Consider the following 21,372-nt stretch of genomic DNA (forward strand, 5'->3'; position numbering starts at 1 on the left):
TCCTTCCCAACATTGTTTGCTTGCTGCAGGAAGATGCAAGATTCATGTTTTCCGCCTATTTTCCAATTAGTTTGCACAGTGGAAATAATAATAAAGCAAAAGGGGGATGGGAGCACACCGCCTCACAGCAAAGCACAGTTCGCCCCGCATTATGGTGAATGCAGTTCGCAATCAGAGCCTACTTGAATATTAGTAGCAGTATTTCACCAAAGTTGTTGCAGGTATTGCTGTTCATCTCTAGACACGTGTTTCTGTATTTTCTCCTTCATCGGTAGAAATCAAAAACTAATTTTATCACGGGTTGCTGACAATGCTGCCACAGTCCTCTGTTCTCAGTGCCTCTCACAGGCGCACAAGTGCATCTCCAAAAGCTCGTTGGCTCACAGGCTCAAGGGATCCTTTTTAAACTGAAGGGAGATGGGAGCAGACTGCCTCACATCCGATCACAGTTTGCCCCTTTGCATTATAGTGAATGCTTTTCACAATTAGCACTTACTTCAATCTTAACTGTCATTTTTCACGAAAGTTGGTGCAGATAGTGCTGTACATCTCTAGACATGTTTCTGAATTCCATCCTTCATCAGTACAGATCAAAAAAACGATTTCATCTGGAGTTGTTGGAAATGCTGCCAAAGTCTTCACAAGTCTCAGTAACACTCCCAGCAGTAATTAGTTTAGTCTGAGGTCAAATGTGTGGCCAGTCGCTTAGCAAGACTTAGTGGATGTGCATATCTGCCATCCAACAGAGATTAATCCTCAGGGTGAGATATGATTTGACCAACATTACTTGCCAAACCTTGGTGCACCTAGAAGTGCCACTCCGTAATAAGTAAACCGAGGGCATGATCAGATTTGCCACCCATCACTTAGCAATATTAACGGATAGTTCAGCAATGCCACCCATCTTTTGGCAATCAGACTGGGTGCTAAAGGAGAATCTCACGTGAGCAAGAGTTAACATGGGCAAACCAACAGCAACAGGTGTGGTAGCCCTGCCCCCAGTACTACACCTTGTGCCCTTTTTTTTTTTACATTTGCCCTTTATCTTTTCTCCACGTAATGTGGATGGTGACTGGGTATCTAATTATCCCCCTCCAAGGAGACGCCTAGGATTGTATGGGTATTAACGCTCCACTCTTTTGTTTACCTCAAATGTTATCTGCTCTGCAAACAGGTAAAGATTAAGAGTAATTGAAGGAGGAATCCATCTCTCCATCCCTTTGTATGTCTGTGAAAAGCACCCCCCGCCTCTATGTGTGCTGTCTGACTATATGTGTGCTTTGCTGGGCTGTATGTGTCCTTTAAGCGCTTCATGTGTGTTGAGTGGGCATGTTTCCGTGCGTTGGTCTGTATGGATAGGTGAGTATATGTTGTTTAGTATGTGCTCATGTGCAGCCCTGTCTTTTGGTCTGTGTGAATAGGTGGTGTCTGTAAGCTAGCGTGGGTACTTCAACGTCTGGTAGTGTGAGAGTGGGTGCCTGTGTGTTTGTGTCTCAAAGTGCGATAGCTTTGAATGCATGCATGTTTATATACGTCACTGTGTTGTTATATGCAGACATATGTTTTCTATGTCAATGTGAGTAAGGATGTTGTGCATTTCTGTGTCCATGTGTTCGGCAAAGGCAAACTATTTATACCTATAGGGCCAGATGTATCAAAGGGTTTTGCCCATTCTGTGTCTATGGGGAAATGTATGGATACATATGGCCCATAATGTGTTTACACAGTACAAATAGGACAGTCAGGCGCTTTTTAGGTGGTGCTTGCTGCCACAATGCCGTGGCTCGGTAGCCTAGGATATTGTTGCGTGTTAACGGCGTTACTCTTTCGCAGTCCAGTGGTACAAATTTGGGGAACCTCGGAATGATGAAAGGAATGATTTTGCTCTGTCGGTATTCGAGACTATGACTTGCATGTTTTATAGTCAGATCAGATCCCTGGCACCATTGACTATGAAGGGTTAAATGATGTATTCCCGTCAGCGACCCTGCGACCCCTCACCTAGCTCAGCCTGCCCTCTCTCTCCCAGCAGCGCACGCGGCCATCACCTGCCCCATCAGTGCATTAGTTCTTAGCTGGACGGTGAGCGCACCTGCTGGCGCCTCCTCGTCAGTATCTCTGCCCACAGTGCTGACGTCACCTCGCGAGCCTCTGTCCTCCCTCCCTCTCTGCGCGACAGACGGGGTCAGAGAGTGACAGGCGCAGCAGCAGCACCGGGTGGCACGAGCCGCCGCCCCCACCCCGCAACGGGAGGCGCGCGAGCTCCAGCAGAGGCGGGCTCCAGAGGCGCGCGGCGGCCGGCCCTGCTCCTGCACCGCTGCGGCGGGGAGGCGGCCCAGGTCAGAGGATTCAACAAGGAAGAGACGGCGGCTGGACTAGGAGCCGGACAGCACCTCCTGAAGGTAAGCAGGGGGAGATGACGGGCTCGGGGTGGACTCACAGCCCGGTGGGCGCTTGCTGTGAGCCCGCGCCGCCCTGCGCACAGCAGGTTGTTTTCAGGGAATGGCCGTGTTGTTGCCGGGTGGATGCCGCGGTGAGATGCCCGTGCTGGAGCTGCGCACAGAAGGTCGGCGGCACGGTTACCAATATTCATGTCAGGGAGCGTGGCGTGCGCCCTAAACGTGGAGCTTTGGGGGACAGAAAATTACCACATTCCATTGAACACTCCCATAAATACGCCCCACGTGGGAAGCCTGGACGCAGCTGTATTTCATTTATGCAAATTATGGTGTGTCATTTATTGTATACTCGGGCAAATGATCAAGCACACACGTTCCACATTTAAAAAGAAATGTTGTTTTTATAGGTACTGCTCGTTCTCAATGGTTGAAGATAAAATAACCGATGCAGTGATTTCCTAGGATCAAACAATTTGGTTGAGTGGAGAAGCAGATATGATGCCTCAGTTCCCCTAGCGTCGCAGCTGACAATTAAGAACACACCAACTGCGCCAGTCAGTGAAAGAAGGAGGCTATTGTTGCCCTCCTCCTGTTCACCTGGTGCTGTCACCCTGTTTTTGTACGACTGGTCCAGGCATTATTGCTTCTGCCAGCGGTGCCAAAACACCTGCGCAGGCAGTACTGCTGCTGTCGGACTCTGTTCACCTGTTGTAAGGAGTAGGGCATGCATCACACTGATCCTTTACTGATTGGGGTGGGGGTCGGATTGGTAAAGAGGACACTCGCCTCGGGCAATGGGCTGGTATCCGGGTTCCAGCTGTGGACCGTTTTTTGGGCCAGCGTGGTGGCCGTTTTGGGCTGTGTCTGTGCTGTTAAGATGCCACCACCGGCCCAATGGGTGCATGAGTGGCATGAGAGGAGGCAGATGGGCTTCTACGACCTCCCTTAATGTATGGTGATTGCTTGAGGGCATGGGGCCTGCGCAGAAGTGGCCTCACTTATATTCAGGTGTGTTTCACCATTGTGAATTACTCTGTAAACAAACACTCCTGGCAACATCTGCTTATTTTAAAAAATCTCGGAGAAGTTAAGAAAACATGCCTCTTTTATAGAACTAACCCCCTCTTTTTATAATACTTAAAAAACACTGAAGCAGCTTTTGAAAAAAGACGCAATGCGCAGATGTGGGCCACTTTTCTTAAAGGCAATTTTTGATCCCAATCCAACCCCGAGAGGTGCGGTAATGCTGCTGCCCTGTCTCCCTGTTTCTGTAACAGCATGGTGCAGGCAGCACTGTTGTCGCAGTATTTCTGGATGGCCACAATAGGCACAGCCGAGGCTGTCCCCGAATGTGTAGCTGCTGTAGATTGTACACATGCCCTCGGTGCTGGATTCTTTCTTTGCACCCGTTTCAGGAAACTCTGCTCTGTCACCCTGTTTTCCTGCGCACCTGCTGCATGTAATCCTGCTGCTGTCACGTGGAGCCGTAGATTTTGTTTATGTAGAACTCGGCGCCTCCAGCATTAAATGTGCGCCGTTCCCCACGCGACGGCAGCGGAAAGTTGTCATCGTTACTGCGCACACAGTACATGTGGAACTGCTTCCACTCTCTGCCTGGTGCATACATTGGCGCTACTGCCACATTTTTTCTCCCTTGTGGTGCTCGGATCAGCTGCTGTGACCTAAAATGACGCGTATTGTTTACTGAATGAGCAGCGATCATTAAAACACACTCGTTATCTGAATTGAACATGTGTCATTAGGTATTTACCAGAAGAGACGCACCTCTCCCTTACGCCAGTATTAAAAGTTTAAAATTCTAGAAACCATAAACAAGTGCCCGAAGCATTCAAACAAACTGGAGCTGAGGGTAACGTTTTCGAAGGCTGAACTCCGTTATTTCCAACTGTGCTGAGAACATCTGGTATTTCCTGAAAAGTCTGTGTTTTTTTTGCATACTGCACTTAGCAGGAATTGAAGGCGTGGTGCCTATTTGAAGGACCGTGTTACAGGCAGGGGAGCTTTAAATCCTCCCTCGCGAGCTTCCCTCAGAGTTCACCACAGGAGCAGGGCAAGGACCTTCCACGTCCTTTCAGAAACTTCATACACAGCCTAGGGCTCGAATGGAACCTTAATATTCCTTCTGCAGGGCCAGAAATCTGTGGTCGGTTATTAAAATCGGTGTATTTGTATGGGGGAGGTGTGATAATCTGGCGTGCCAGATGATCAGGCTGCTGTAATGCAACAAGTGCAGTGACAACGGGTAAAAGAGGCCCACTTCAATCATTCCTAAACCCCAATAATAACATTATACCATAAGAACATTTTTACTGTGGCTTCGTGTAGATCAGAAGCATGTAGGGTGACCAACTGGCATAGGTGCAAATTCAGGACGGTGAGTGTAAAAATTCAGGACAAAGGGACAACATTCAGGACAAAAATTCAGGACAAAGGGTCAAAATTCAGGGCAAAACTTCGGGACAAAAATTATGTTTTACAGGCACGTCAGAGTTGGTCCCGCAATAGTATATAAGTAAGTAAATAGACCTCCACCTAAGTACAAGTCAAAATAAGTTTATATTAGGTTGAGACAACCGTGCACGTCATTCAGTATGGCCGCAGCTTGCTACCTTAGACGATTCAAACTTTGCATCTCGCTCCAGCAGGTACATTAGTCACCAGACAATGGTGAACTACACCTGAATATAAGTGAGGCCGCTTTTATTGTTGATTGAAAACTACTGGATATTCAAGGAGGTTTGCAGTGCCAGCCCCCAGTAACAAAACCACTCCCCCCCCCCCCTTTCCGCGTCCCAGTGAAACACCTGATGCCCGGTCCGGCCTGTCCGGCCTTGCTACCACCCCCATTGGTGCCCCTCATCTTCACTTAGACCGTCTCTCATGTGTATTTAATTTCTTTTATATTGTTACTCATCCCAAGTATGTAGGGCAGGGTGTCGGGGTACGTTACAGCACACACACATTATATAGAGACAATGACTCATATTAACGTGAAAGTCAATGTATAGGAAATGTTACTTAAGATAATGGGTGCTACAAGGTGTAATCATTCTTTCATCCATCATTCAGTCTTTCACCATTCATTCTGTCCTTCCATCTGTGTGCCCATCTATATCCAAACATAATCAACCATTTGCAAACCTATCCACCATATATCCTTCCATCCATCCATCCATCATTTCACTCATCCATTCCTTCATCCACCCTTTCACTCATCCATCATTCATCTACCCCCCTTCACCCCATCCATCCGTACAGTCATCCATCCACTCTTCCACCCATCCATCTATTCACTCACCCATCCAGCCATTTACCCTTTCACCCATCCAGCCATACATTCACTTACTCATCCATACACCCATTCACTTGCCCATCATCTACACTTCCACCCATACATCATCTATTTACCTTTTCTCTCATCCATCCTTCCACTCATTCACTCATCCATCCATCCTTTCATTATCTATCCATTCACTCTTGCATTCATCCATTCATCCTTGCATTCATCCATTCATCCTTTCAGTAATCCATCCAGCCATTCACACATTCCTTCACTTATTTGCTTTCCCACCTTTTCACATTATGAGCTGAGCTTTGTCTGTAGAGTCGCAGACAGAAGAGGCCCATCAAGAACTTCACCTCGCTGTAGTTCCTAAAGTGTGGGGTGGGGGAGGGTTCACTATGCCTCTGCTCATAGGTAATCGGAAAACGTAGAAATCATGAGTCATGCATGATGCACAGTGCCAGGATGTGGGTGACTGTGACATGGTGTTGTTTCCAAGCCTTTAAGTGGTGTAAAAAAACTTGGGGGTCTCTTCAAAGTGTGTGTTCTTAATTAAGGGCGTGGTTTAAAACACCTAGGCAAAAAGCTGCGCTTAGCATAGTGTTTAGCGCGACTAGTATTATGTTGTTTCTGTCATTGCATCCAGATGTATAATACACCAACAAGAAGCCAGGACTATTGGCTTTGTCAATGGGTGCTAGTTGCTTAAAATAAAAAAAGCAGTAACCAGGGCTTTGTTGAATATAATATTGAAAATATCTCACTCTAAAATGATGGGACAGTAAAAGAACGACAACCCCTTCTTTTTAATTTGCCTTTCAGGCTTCTTTAAATAAACAGTTTTTTCACTTTGCAGCATGTGCGTTTTACCTTATTTCTAACAGATTGCCCTGCTGTACACTAAGGTAGGAGGATGCCGCCACATGCTTTAACACCCCCACACTGCCCCATTGTCATTCTGTATGTGGCAATCAGCGGCATACTGAATGACAATGGGCGGGAGGGGCTCGTCTTGTGCTCCAGGAGGAGTGCGAGGTGGCTCCATCAGGGGTGAGGCCTCTCACAGGGGAGCAGTGCTGCTCCCTGTGAAGGCCAAAATTACGGACAAAAGGCGTCCGTAAAAGGGATCCTCACGGACAACGGACGTGAGGTCCCAATTACGGACTGTCCGTGAAATTTACGGACGGTTGGTCACCCTAGAAGCATGTGTGTGTGGTTGGGGGGGAGGGGGGTCGAAAGGCACTGGTTTGGCTCTACCATGAGATAGATAAGCATGAGTGGGATTTTGATGGGGGTTGTTATTTTTTTTAGTTTAAAAAGCTTTATTGAAGAAAATAGAAGCAGAGGTAGGACTTTTTTTTTTACAAAAATGACATAAGTAAGAGCAAAAAAGTAACAAACAGAATATACACTATAAAGGAATAAACATCTCAAGATATCTAGCAGTGATAGACTACTCTGTTGCAAAGTGTTTGAAATAATTTGAGATGGGTGATTTTGAGAATTGTCTCTAAGGAAGGGCACTGTAGTTTGTTGAATAGGGACTTAAAGGTGAATGAAATAGATCTTTCAATGAGTCCAGGGCATAAGTCCTAAAAAAGGAAGTGGGGGACGCTGACTTCACAACAGGAAGTGATGTCATGAAAGGTGGCTTGCACCATCATACTCATTGCCCCCCCTCGCTCAACCCTTAGATGCGATTGCATCAGAAAAGCCAGCGCATGAGCAGCGTTCTGAATGGGCTCCGATCTTGCCCCAGAGAGTGAATGTGTTGCTCCATTTGCTCCTGTTATCGAGCTCCCGGTAAAATACGTGGGGGAACACCGTCCACCCGCATGGTACCCCGACTCGAGCCCTGCTTGAGTCTTATTGAAGTGTGAGATGAAATTACAATGCATGTCAAAGATGACCTCCAAATGCATGTAAGTGGACACTCTATTCAGTTTCTTATCAAGGAACTATTTTAGGCCCTTTTCCTTTCTCCCTCATTTGAGCTCAAAAGCCGAAACTTTGGCTTTCTTATTGTTTATTTCTAGGCCTTGATTAGTTTTGTAGCCTGACAATGTCATTATTGCTCTTTGTAGGCCTATGGATGACAATATCATCCCTGCAAGGTAAATAACCCTGGGCAGTCACAGAGTTTGCAGAGTTTCTGCACTTCGCCCTCTCCGAAGCACATAGAGTTCCCCAAGATTCCGCTCCGCGAAGCGGTGTTTTTTCCTCGCTCACAATCGTCATCATCAAATTGGCGTGCGCGAGCGAGGAAAATCCACCTTCTGATGAGATATTTCCTTGCTCGTGCTCATCAAGGTCTAGTTGGCGAGTGAGGAAAATCAACCTCCTGATGAGATTTCTCAATGCAGGTGGTCGGATTTCTCAATGCGAGTGTTCACAGCAGGTCGTGATCACTTGCGTTGAGAAATCTTCTTTTCGAGTTGAGAAAGCTGTCGCTTGAGTAGAAATTTTACTTGAGAAGCAGAAAGGAAGCTGTGCCCTCTTGCACGGCGCATGGTGTCGTTTTCTATGATTTTACAATGCGGGACAAACACCCATCGCTCAAAATCACAGCGAACGACATAACCTTAACGCACTTTGCCGCTCGTGGAGCTCCGATTAGCATGGTGGAGTTTTTTGTCACTTCGTGGAGTTCCGCATAGCGGAATTCCACTCAGGCTTAATTGTAAGCTTGTGATTGACTTAAAAGCTAATCATTGAGGATGTGAATTAGCCTTCCAACGCTTCGTTGAGATCCTTCATGTAGAGGTTGAATATGAAGGATGCTAACACGCATCCTTGATTTGGACTGTCTGATGTTTAAATTCATTTTCAAATTGAGGTGCAGATGCTCAATTATAAGGCGACTCAGGTGTTAGAATAAAGTAATTTGATTGCAAGTTTGAGTGGGGGAGAAGAATCCCCAATATTTCAGTTTAAGCCATCATGTTTTTCTTGACATTGTCAAATGCTGACCTAAAGTACTCAAAACAGGTGTAGCTTGGTGGTTTCTTACTGAATGCATCCCCAGGCAGAACTAATAAGGCAATTAGACTTTTGGAGGTACCGTTTTAGCCTGCTTGTTTGAAGGCAACAAGGCCCAGTTGCTCTGCCCAGAGCTGAACTAATAGAAAATTAGCGAATATTTTAGTCTCAACTTCAAAAACGGCTATTAGCCTATAGTTGGATTGGTTTGTTGTGGAGCCCCTTTCAAAATCAGATGTAAAACTGTACTTCTCCAAGAAACAGGGATTGATCAAGATGCTAGGCAGTTGTTAAATGAGTTTGCCGAAGTCTGAGACTAAATAAAATTCCATATTTCTTTTAAGGAGGTCAAAAGGAAGGTCATTTGGCCCTGTTGCACCTTCGGTCTTAACTTGTGCAATTCCCTTCGTGTTACTATTTCCCTTAGACTTGCTTTTAAACTTAGAGATGATTGTTAGGAATTCTCAATTGCCTGCTTAATTTCTTTTTTTCCAGCACTAGCTGTTTGGAGAACCATCTATTAGTATGAGTCAGTTGCAAGTTTTCACTCACATTCTATTGGAAAATTGGAAGATGCTTCTGCAAATCGGTTTTTAAAATTCATCTGTTCTTGGGCTCAATTCTGAAATGCTGTTTGACATTCTTCCCCAGATGCATACTGGGGGTGAGGAGCACTAATCATTTCTTGCATTATTTTTCCATTTTCTGGTCTTTCCATCTTCAGCTTTTTAAATTTGTAGTCTGCAAAAACTGGTTTTATGTCTTATGTGGGTGTTCTTATGCGGTTAAAATTGATGATTTGAGGAGAGTGGTCACTTTTTCAGTGGTCATCTACCCTGAAATCGTTGATCATTGAAAAGAGGGTTTAGGCTTCTTACAGTATAATGCAGTATGGACTGGGATGAAAAAGGGATGCTTTAGCGAACAAATAGGATTCGGATTATTGAGGTTTGCTTAAGGAAACTGCCATAAGTAATTTAGGCATACTGGGTGCTCTGCTAAGTTTAGAGCAACGGCGTGACTACAGGGCTCTAAAAGTACAATTATCCAAAGGATTCTAAGGAGTATGATAGTGTATTGTTGTGGCAGAAACGTGGACTTGCTGTGATCAAATGCATGACCACAAAATGGTTCATCAGAGAAGGTTGTTTACCGTCGTCCTGCATTCAAGGGTAGGAATGGGGAAAAGGGCAGTGGCTTATATATACCCAGATTCATACAGCACCATGACCCCGTGTGCATCTTTGACCTGATCATTGTTTTAACTTGTTCCTCTGGCCAGGACTGTCAGGCATTATCTTACTGAAGGACAACAGAAAGTGATCTTGTGTCCAGTGTGAGTCCCAGAAATCCAATAGAATTATATGCTTTGGGAAGGACCATAACAAGAGTAACCAAGGTTAAGGTGTCTGAAGAACAATGTAAACGTCTATTGACTCAACCAATAGTTTTGTTTTTTGTAAAGGGGTGTGACATACTTTATCTTTTGGCAGCTACACATAAAAGGCACAATAAAGTCTGCCGAACTGCAAGATTCCTACACACACAGGACAGTTACATTCTCGTCTGCAGTAGTGTAAGCCAGAAACACAGACACACACACGCACACAAACACACATCTCGCTCACACACTCCCTGGATACAGCATTGCAGGAGAAGTAATAGTGCACGCTTCACTCAAACAAAAGGATTTCATAGACTAATTGGCATCATCTTGTGTTGCAGAAAACAGTTGATTCTAGTTCCAAAGTATTATCTGTATTGATTTTTAGAAAGGACAGGTGAGCAAAGAGGCAGAGGAGGAACACAGGCAAGGAGTGGCAGGCGACACAAGGGCAGGGAGGTGAATGGGGCACAAGGGAAAGGGTGTGCAGAGGTAGACAGAATGGAGGCCCCGTGGAGGGACTTGGAAGTGCATGGGCATGGAGGCAGGGCAGTAAGGAGGTGGAGATATAAGGGGTACAGATAGGTGAGCGCGAGCCCAGAGAGGCGTGGTTGAGAGAAAAGAGTCCAGGGAGATCTGCTGCATGGAATTGAAAGGAGGCACGAGGCAGGTAGGCACGGGTTAAGATGGCATGGAGCGGCAGTGTGGTACAGTAAGGCCCAAAAAATGAGGGCTGTGCAGGGTTGGGAGTATTGAGATGGGTGAAGATGCAGTGTGGAACTGTGGGAGTACATGGGAAAGTGTCAGGGATGCAAAGAAATAGTGTGAAAAAGGAGGTCAACAAACAGTAAGTACGAAGCACAAGTAGGGATGCATGGGAACATGGAGGCACAGAGCGCAAGTAGGTACAAGTGTACTGGTGAGATGGCATATGTGGAATAGGCAATGAAGCCCAAGGGACATGTGCAAGGAAGCCTCAGCATCATAGTCTGTAGACATAGGAGGAACACAAGCAGGGAGGCTCTAGGCCTTGCACAGGGAGACATGGGTACAAGGATATTCAGAGGCCACTGAGGCACACCGCAAGGAGCCACACAGGGCATGGCAAGGGAGGCATATGAACAACAAGTAGGGGTCTAAAATCGACAATGTAGCCAACTGACTCCAATATTCCAATCAGTGAGTAAGAAAAGGAGTCACAGAGAAAAAAGGAAGAAGAAACAAAATGAGAAACCAACATGAAGTTACAAACGTTTAGTCAATGGTGAGATCCTGGAACAATTGTTTGGATTCCCATCAATATTAACGTTGTGATCAATCTTATCATTTGGTCGTCCACCCGTTTGGATGGTGTGTCTCTTGATCATAGAGACTATCTACCATCCATAGGGAATTCGCTCAATTGGATCAAACCATTGTCGAGAACAGATAGTACATTCCCAATTTTCAGACCACAAGGGAATAAAGTGCTGTGCAAAAAACAGAAAAAGTGGTGATTTAAAATAAGGTGGTGAGAAAAAAGAGAATTTTTTATATAGATAACCTCACCCCCTAGTCTAAAAACAGAACAGTGCAATGGGCAGTTTCAACAAATAACTTCAAAACGTAAGGCCAACATTTTTCAGCCAGCAGGGAAAACGTTACCCACGGCTTTCTTCAGGGCCTCTGCTTTTAAACTATGCTACTGCAACAATTTGGTAACATTTTTTCTTTAATTATATGAGTGCAAAAAATGTCATTATCAAAGGTTGGAACATATACAACCTTTATGAATCAATCTTCCGCTTCAAAGAATGCAGATGGCCTCTAAGAAAAAACATACTGAAGATTACTCCACTTTGTTTGCTCAAACCTTAGTGTTATTAATGAAGAATAACGGTCATTTTGAAATCTAGATTCCTCACCCTTCTTGACCGGGGACTGGACCTCACCTCACCTGGACCTGGCTCAGGGTATATACGGGCCCCGCTCTGGAAAGAAAAACAAAGGGAATAGAGAAGTAGGTCTAATCCTAGTCAGTCCTTAGCTTACTCATACTGTAAACCCTCCACTTGTTAATCCTCTCCAGAGAAAACATTTTTAAAAAGTCCATAGCATGGCGTCTTACTGCTCCCTCCTCACCTCAACTCCTTCCACATTACTCTTATGTATGTCTCCTATGAGGCTCATAAATAAATCAGGAGTCCCCAAATTAATTCCTTCAATGTACCCTGAACAAGATGTTCATAGTCTCTATTGAAATCTCGCACTTTTAACATATCATAGGATAAAGTAGAGCTCTCTAAGAAGTATGGCATGTGTTGGTTATTGTTGGACTTGGCCCTTCTGGCAGGTTCACCCCTAAACTTTTTGCTTTGTGTGGTGACCCACTGGTAGTGATTTTTGGTTTCTGCGCACTTTACCACTGTGTCCCAGGGTAAAGTGCGTGCGTGTAGTGAGGTTGGCCTGCCCTCCCATAGGAATGCATGGGAATGTATGTGTCCATGTTAGTTCCTGATGCGTGGGGAGTGCAGGTGGGAGTTTGGTATGTGCGGACTCGTGTGATTAAATGCTGCACAATGATGTATGTGGCATGATTGTGTCTAGTGTGGAAGTGCCACTTCTAGACATTGGTGTGCGTGTGCAGTAATGGTGCTGGCGTGTGATTGGCTGGAGCTGGCTGGTGAGCCTGGCTCCATGAGTCTGTATGGGTCTTCCCCGGTGGTGAGTGGAGAGATTAGCATGCTGATGTGAGGGAGGGGTGCACCTGGGACCTGAATAGAGCTGGCCTATCCCCACGCAATGCTGGCTCTGCCCCCTGTGGTGCGACGGATTACCCTAGCCTAACTAGTGAATAGGAAGGGTGGCTGAGCACACCAAGAGTGCTCCAAAACCAGCTGCGACTGGTTTCTCCCCCACCCTGCACACAGACAAAGGTTTTTAAGGTATATAAAGGGGCCGTGTCCCCTTGCAAAAGGTTCTCTTCCTGATCCAAGCTGAGGGGGGTCTGCTGCTGCTGCTGGGCGCCAGGAGGACTGCCACTGGGGATTGCCTCCCTGCCTAGGAGGAGCCTGTGAGCTGGCCCGGGGCCCAGCCTTGTCCCCCACCCCCTGAAGGACTTTGTGCTGGACTTAGGGGGTATCAGCGCATGAGAAGCGCTTTACTTTTACTTTCTGGAGCCCTACAGCGCCTGGGAGCGCTGGATTTGCCCCTAGCACTCAGAGTGCTTTATTTGTACTTGGGGGGCTGCCCACACCGCCTATTGCCGTGTTCCTGCCTTCAAGGGCCCCTGGCAGGTGCCCACCCTGCCAGGGACTGTGTGCGTGCTTGGTACGGGTGCCAACCCTGTTTCTAGTATTTAATAGTAACTGGAGCCTACCCCGCCCTTCGAAGTGATCACCACTCTGCCCTCCGCAGCGCGACCCGGAACCTGGGGGCTCGTCCGCAGGGCCGCGCTGCCATTGGCTGCCCCGCCAGCCTATATCGTGATAGTCCGGCCAGAGGGTTGCCCGGCAACCAGGACTCTCGCGGCCCCTTTCCCGGCAAGTCGGCCATTGTTGAAGCCGGCGTCCTCCCCACCGGGGCTCCCATGAGAGAGGGAGAGCCCCGGAGAGCGAGCAGATTGCAGGGAGAAGAGAGCGGCTGGAAACGCAGGTGGGGCTCCGGTGCCGAAGAAGAGCCCCGCGCTGCTTGAAGGAGACCAGCAGTGTTTCCCACCCCTGCAGAACTCGCGAGGTCCCGGTGAGTGCGGGGGCAGTACCTTTATACTTAGAGCGGCCCCGGTAGACAGTGGGCCGCTCCCCTAGCGAGGTGCCATTGTAGCAGGGCTCACGAGGCTCAGTGGGCATTTTTTCCTCTCAGAGTCCCCCGAGCGGGACTCCCAATGACCGGGGCATTCTTTGTTAGAGCCTGTGAGGCTCGGGGGCATTTTGGTGTTTCGTGTCCCCTGTGGAGGGACTCCAATGTGTGGCGCATATTTGTTTTAGAGCCTAGAAGGCTCTGGGGGCATTTATTAGATTTTGAGTCCCCCGAGAGGCACTCTGACGATTTGGGGCATTTGCAGAGTGGTAGAGCGGCCCCGGCTGGCTGTGGGCTGCTTCCCCCTCACTGGGCATTCTTTCTTCTGAGCCCAGAGGCTCCCAGCCTACAGTTTGTTCGTGAGCCCATGAGGCTCCAACGTGTTGGCCCCATTGCTTCCACTGCTGCCCAGCACTTAGTGAGCAGCTGCTCTATTTAGGCCCCCTGACATGTGGGACACAGGGCGTCCAAGCCCCAGAGAGGTCAGTTGGCCTGGGGACAGTCACAGGTTGTTGCTTATGTGATTTCTGCGCAATTGTTCTTCCTCCACCTCTGAATGTTTTTATGCATCATGTGTTTTCCTGCACCTCTGAATGTGTTATTATGCGTCATGTGCTTTTCCCTACACCGCTGAATGTATGTTTATGCATCATGTGTTTTCCTCCCTACACCTCTGAATGTGTTGTGATGCATCATGTGTAATGTGTTCATGCCTATACCCCTAAACGTATAGTGATACTTAGGTGGTTGTTCTGCCTAGTACAGGTGTTGCTAGTGAGGTCTTGGTTCCCTGCGTAATATTTTCCTAAGGTGGTTAGGGTTGCGTAGGTGGTACTTACCTGTTACCAGTGATTACTGGTTGTGTGCTCTGCTTTCTATTTTGTGCTACAGTGATTTTATATTCTATGTTCCAAGTGCTAATTCTAACAAGTATCCTAGTGCTAAAAGTGCCTATTCCTGACAGTGGTCCAAGTGGCCCTGTCCTGTACATATATCCCCTGTAAATTCTTCCCGTGCCTGTTGGCACATTGTAAAGTGTGTGTTTTTATCTAATGTGTTAGGTACAATACAAAGGCTATTTTTATATATAACCTTGTGTGGAGTTTCCTTTGTGGTGGGCCTTGGATGTTGTTGCTGGGTGCGCGCACAAACGCTTAACTTACATAGCCTCAAAGTTTAGCCTTACTGCTCGTGTCACGCTACCAAGGGGGTGAACAGGGGTTATCTTGGCGTGTAACTCCCTTGCCCTGACTTAGAGTGGTGGTCTCTGACTGGTTTTAGCGCAAGCCCTGGCCAGCCGGAGATCCCATTTCTAACAGTTATGTTATAAGCCATATTCAATTCCAAGGCAGAGCTCAGTGTTTCTCCCCATCCTGCTAGGTGACCCATATTTGTACCCTCTAAAGTTCAGAGCACAAGCCACAAATGCGTTCGACACGTCCTTACCAGTCCGTCGTTGCCTAAGACGTTTGCTGAGTCAAGGGGGGGCAACGAACGGAACAGGTAGAGCCTTTTTATTGGGCTGGGAGACCTGTTCAATTAACGTCCAACGTAGCCCTCCGATCATGTCATAATCGGGATTCATACCCAAAAGATACTTATTCGCCCTCACTGCCATTTAGCTAGAGCCTGAACGCGCTAATAACCTGAACAAAGCCCCATTGTGGAAAACGAACAAGATCTCTTACTGTAAACATCGCCATTCTGTCCTTTGCGCTGGCTCATACTATCGCGGCTCTTCTTGCGGTATCCTAAAGAACTACTAAACGTCGTCATAAAGATGGCGTTCGTAGTTCTTTTGTGTTTATAGTAAGACTTTGTCTATTATACACTCAATGAGCATATATTAACAGTCTTACACCGGAAAGAGAGTCTATCATGTACGAGAGATGTCATACTGATCATTCCGTATTACTATTGTGTATTTTACATTAACTGTCATTTACATCCCCAAAATCGGTAAAATAATGTGATATAGATGTAAATTAAAGTTGGGAAAAGAGTTATATTTCTGGGATGAAAAGACATAGCCATGACCTTCATTGGTAATCCACTAAATAATGATGTTGGTAGAACACAGTGTCGACATAACAATAGCACCATAAACATGTATCTTCAAAATGTTATGAAAAAACTTGTTAGACTCTAATGATACTGGTAGTTTTTTCCAAACGTTATCACAAAGCTTATTCGGCATTGGTAACCCAAGCTTCTATTAGAATCAGATGGCGCCTTGCTCAATAGTGATTGTTAGTAAGTATGGGCAAAATTTGCGAATTCGCGGTTCGCGAATTTGTGCGAAATGTCAAAAAAATCAGCGAATTTTCCCGCGAACTCGCGGATTTTTGTGCCATTTGCACAAATATGTGACCACGTGTGCCTGTTACTTTGCCTGCGCGCCAAAAGGCGCTGAGGTCCCTTGAGTGAGCTGGCCATTATAGTGGGGATGGGCGGGAAGACGTTTCATACCGCTAGTGTGTGGTGGACGGAGCCAAACGGGCAGGGCTTCTATGCAAGTTCACATGCATCTTGTTTATAAAGGTTAGAGACCAAACAAAGCAGCAGATGAGGAGAAAGCAGCCTCCTGGTCACAGGAGCTACACGGGGATGGCGCTCGGGAAGCTCATGGATGCAAAAATACTTTTGGCACAGGACCCCAGAATCCTTCAGATGTCCAAGATAGCTCTGCTGCGCGTGTTGGTACAAAGCCATTCTGATACTGTCAGTGGGTTCAGGCGCATGCAGCTGCTGCTACCGGACAATGTCCCATCTCATTCTAAACTGCCCCGTACAGGCATATGCTGGCGCTGGGCAGTAGGGTGCAGTGGCATGCGGGTGCTCCACACCTGGTACATGCGCATACCGGTGCCAGGGGGGACACGTGTTTATTGGTGCTGTGTAGCAAGTTATGACTTTACATTTTGACTGCACCAGACTTGCATGGATCAGAAGCATCCAGGCACCAGACTTCATGGTGCAAGAGCATAATGGTGCTGTGCGGTACGGGTATATATGTACTGGGGGCAGAGGGGCACTTAGCAAAATGTGTGCTCACACCCAAAGGGCTCCCAGGCAATTGAGCACAATGATTTTCACACTGAGAGGGCTCCGGGGCAGCTCAGCAGCGCGGGGCTCACACCCACAGGGCTCCCAGGCAGTTTAGCGGTGCCACCCTCTGGTTCATTACTGCCACCCTCTGGTTCATCACTGCCACCCTCTAGTTCATCACTGCCACCCTCTGGTTCATCACTGCCACCCTCTGGTTCATCACTGCCACCCTCTGGTTCATCACTGCCACCCTCTGGTTCACCCTGTAACCCTCTGGTTCATCACTGTCCCCCTCTGGTTCATCACTGTCACCCTCTGGTTCACCACTGCCACCCTCTGGTTCACCACTGCCACCCTCTGGTTCACCACTGCCACCCTCTGGTTGATGACTGCCATCCTCTGGTTCATCACAGCACCCACTGGTTCATCACTGCCACCCTCTGGTTCATCACAGCTTCCTCTGGTTCACCACTGTCACCCTCTGGTTCTTCACTGCCACCCTCTGGTTCATCACTGCCACCCTCTGGTTCAACACAGCATCCTCTGGTTCACCACTGCCACCACCCTCTGGATCACCACTGCCACCCTCTGGATCACCACTGCCACCCTCTGGTTCATCACTCTCACCCTCTGGTTCATCACTGTCACCCTCTGGTTCACCACTGCCACCCTCTGGTTCACCACTGCCACCCTCTGGTTCATCACTGCCACCCTCTGGTTCATCACAGCACCCTCTGGTTCACCCCTGCCACCCTCTGGTTCATCACTGCCACCCTCTGGTATATCACTGCACACTCTGGTTCACCACTGCCACCCTCTGGTTCATCACTGCCACCATCTAGTTCATCACTGCCACCCTCTGGTTCACCACTGCCACCCTCTGGTTCACCACTGCCACCCTCTGGTGCATCACTGCCACCCTTTGGTGCATTACTGTCACCCTTTGGTGCATTACTGTCACCCTCTGCTGCATTACTGTCACCCTCTGGTGCATTACTGTCATCCTCTGGTGCATTACTGTCACCCTCTGGTTCACCACTGCCACCCTCATGTTCACCACTGCCAGCCTCTGGTTCATCACTGTCACCCTCTGGTTCACCACTGCCACCCTCTGGCTCATCACTGCCACCCTCTGGTTCATCACTGCCACCCTCTGGTTTATCACTGCCACCCTCTGGTTCATCACTACCACCCCCTCATTCACCACTGCCACCCTGTGGTTCACCACTGCCACCCTCTGGTTCACCACTGCCACCCTCTGGTTCACCACTGCCACCTTCTGGTTCGGTTCACCACTGCAACCCTCAGGCTCAACACTGCCACCCTCTGGGTCATCACTGCCACCCTCTGGTTGATCACTGCAACCTCTGGTTGATCACTGTCAGCCTCTTATTGATTACTGTCACCCTTTGGTTCATCACTGCCACCCTCTGGTTGATCACTGTCACCCTCTGGTTCACCATTGCCACCCTCTTGTTCATCACTGCCACCCTCTGGTTCACCACTGCCACCCTCTGGTTAATCACTTTCACCCTCCGGTTCATCACTGCCACCCTCTGGTTCATCACTGCCACCCTCTGGTTCACCACTGCCACCCTCTGGTTCACCACTGCCACCCTCTGGTTCATCACTGTCACCCTCTGGTTCATCACTACCACCCTCTGGTTCATCATTGCCACCCTATGGTTCATCACTGCCACCCTCTGGTTCACCACTGCCACCCTCTGGTTCACCACTGCCACCCACTGGTTGATCACTGCCACCCTCAGGTTGATCACTGCCACCCACTGGTTTATCACTGCCACCCTCTGGTTCATCACTGCCACCCTCTGGTTCATCACTGCTACCCTCTGGTTCATCACTGCTACCCTCTGGTTCATCACTGCCACCCTCTGGTTCACCACTGCCACCTTCTGGTTCACCACTGCCACCCTCTGGTTCACCACTGCCACCCACTGGTTCATCACTGCCAACCTCTGGTTGATCACTGCCACCCTCTGGTTGATCACTGCCACCCTCTGGTTGTTCACTGCCACCCTCTGGTTGATCACTGTCACCCTCTGGTTGATCACTGTCACCCTCTGGTTCACCACTGCCACCCTCTGGTTCACCACTGCCACCCTCTGGTTCACCACTGCCACCTTCTGGTTCATCACAGCACCCTCTGGTTCATCACAGCACCCTCTGGTTCACCACTGTAGATTATGGGGAGAAAGCACATCTGCCCAGCCTCAACCAGGGCTGGTTAATGTGTTACTGAATTTGAGCTTCAAGTCCGGCACCTTCTTCCTTATCTGTAAGTGCTTCCTGTTGTGGTTTAATTTTTGTGACAGCCTGGAGCATTGTGCCATACTTGTAACTATTCTCTGACCCTGCGTCGATGGTCAGAGCAGGGTCAGAGAATAGTTGCAAGTAGGCAACAACTCTGGAGGTGCCGCTCAGGAAGCACTTACAGGGTTACAGCAGGTGCCCAAGTTGGAGTTAATTTCTTTGTAACCATTTTGTAAATGGTTACAAAGAAATTAGCTTCAACTTGGGCACCTGCTGTAACCCTGTAAGTGCTTCATGTACTTCAGTTTTTGAAAATCCGTCTCACACACGATTTTGCAGATTTTTCTGCAATTTCACGAGATTCGCGGACCGCGAAATTGCAGAAAATCCGCAAATTCCGCGAACGGAACGGATTTTACGTCCATGCTTAATTGTTAGGATGACAACCTGTAGTATGCTCAGTAGTGATTGTTAGGACAACAACCTGTAGTATGTAATTGTTCCTTACTCATAGATGAGTGTTAGGAAGAAAGATCGTACATATGATGGGCCTCACAGCAGTTATACTAACCCACTGTACAAACATTTCAAGGTGTTTGTCAGGTGCATGATAATCCATGAAGCCTAAAAATAGTCATTATTACTAAAGCGTCAGGTCTACAAGGCACATCAAAGCAAAACTGGTGGTGTCTGTATGGTTTTCAGACTAATCTGATCAGTAATAATGCATGGTTTACAGATTGATGCAAAATTTCCGGGAATACTGACTCGGAATGCCAATACATCAAAAAAGAATGACCCAATTAGTGGCCTTGTAGTGAAAGACAACTGAAAAGAATGACCCCATTTGTGGCCTTCTAGTGAAAGACACCTGATCCTATATGATGTCCAGAATCTATAAAGTAGTCCACGGTATATCGTCATTGAGACCTTCTCTTTCACTACGGAGTCTGAAAACCCATTTCTGCTCTCTCAGGAATAAATATTTTGAGATATCACTAATGTGTGGAGGTATAAATGGTTTTTCTAATACCGTCCAATGAAAATCCTCTTCTCCTTGTTTCTTTTCAACAAAATGCTTAGGGAGTCTTGTGATGGTCTTTTTGCATCTGAATGAGCTTTTATGTTCGAGCATCTGAGTTCTCACTTTACGTGTGGTCATCCCAACATACCTAATCTGACAAGGGCAGGTCAAGAGGTAGATCAATTGGGCACTATTACAGTTAGTAAAGTTTGTCTGTACCCGGGGTCAATCAGTGCCGATGTCTATAGTAGTTGAGTGCTTGGTCTGAGGACAAATGGAGCAACCCCCACACGGGTGGTGCCCTACAACCGCTGGTAAATCCCACAATGTTCCCACAAGTCCCTTAGATGTTAATTGCAGACGTGTGTGTACCAGTCAATCCCGTATGCTACCTGATCTCTTGAAGGGGAACAGAGGTGGAGCAATTGTATCGCTACAAGAGTTCAAAAGTCGCCAATGTCGGTGAACCACCTTCTTTATGTTATTTGCCCTTGTGCTGAAAGTGCTCACAAAAGTTAGGCGCTCCAGAGAGGGTTTTGGCACTGGAGGCTCCAGCAAGGCTTCTTGATGATTATTCTTTGCCCGTTTGAACGAACGCTTGATTAATTTGCGTGGGTAATAACGTGATACCAATTGTTCCGATAGACTCTTGGCATGCTGATGAAAAGTATGATCCGTAGAGCAATTTCTTTGTATTCGAAGAAACTGCCCATAGGGCAAATTATCCCTAAGGTATTTGGGATGTTGGCTGTCATATTGTAACAATAAGTTGCATGCCATCGGCTTACGGTACAGTTCGCTCTCTAACCTGGTAGGAGTAGCATAGATAATCCTTCTTTGTTTATCTCTACAGTGAATCTCAAATATGAATTCATCGTGTTTAGCCATTTATTGAAACTGAAGAATGGACTCTGTCACCTCTCCACACTACCAACACGTCATCTATATAACGTAACCACCAGCGAATTGACGTGAAAAATGGATTGGTAGGTGTGAGCACATGTTGTTGTTCGAAGGAGTGTACGTAAAGATTCGCCAGGCTGGGCGCAAAGACACTTCCCATGCTGGTCCCCGATGTTTGTAGGTAGATCGTCTCCTCAAACTTGAAAAAGTTGTCTTTCATGGCCAGCCTTGATAATGTCATTATGAAGTGGACCGGAGTGATGGTATCAAGATCTGCTTCCCC

The 21,372-nt window shown here is 47.4% G+C and overlaps 1 protein-coding gene across 1 annotated transcript in view; it reads left to right on the forward strand.

Annotated features, from left to right (window-relative positions):
- Window positions 1-2,066: 2,066 nt before the first annotated feature.
- LOC147662569 (rho guanine nucleotide exchange factor 37-like) overlaps window positions 2,067-21,372 on the forward strand; it is a gene marked incomplete at its 3' end in the record, with an annotated part of 240,177 nt that continues 220,871 nt past the window's right edge. Inside the window, exon 1 of the mRNA XM_086951077.1 lies at window positions 2,067-2,402. The remainder of the gene's footprint in view (window positions 2,403-21,372) is intronic.

Source organism: Lissotriton vulgaris, unplaced genomic scaffold (genome assembly GCF_964263255.1).
Source record: "Lissotriton vulgaris unplaced genomic scaffold, aLisVul1.2 SCAFFOLD_2481, whole genome shotgun sequence".
NCBI lineage: Eukaryota > Metazoa > Chordata > Amphibia > Caudata > Salamandridae > Lissotriton > Lissotriton vulgaris.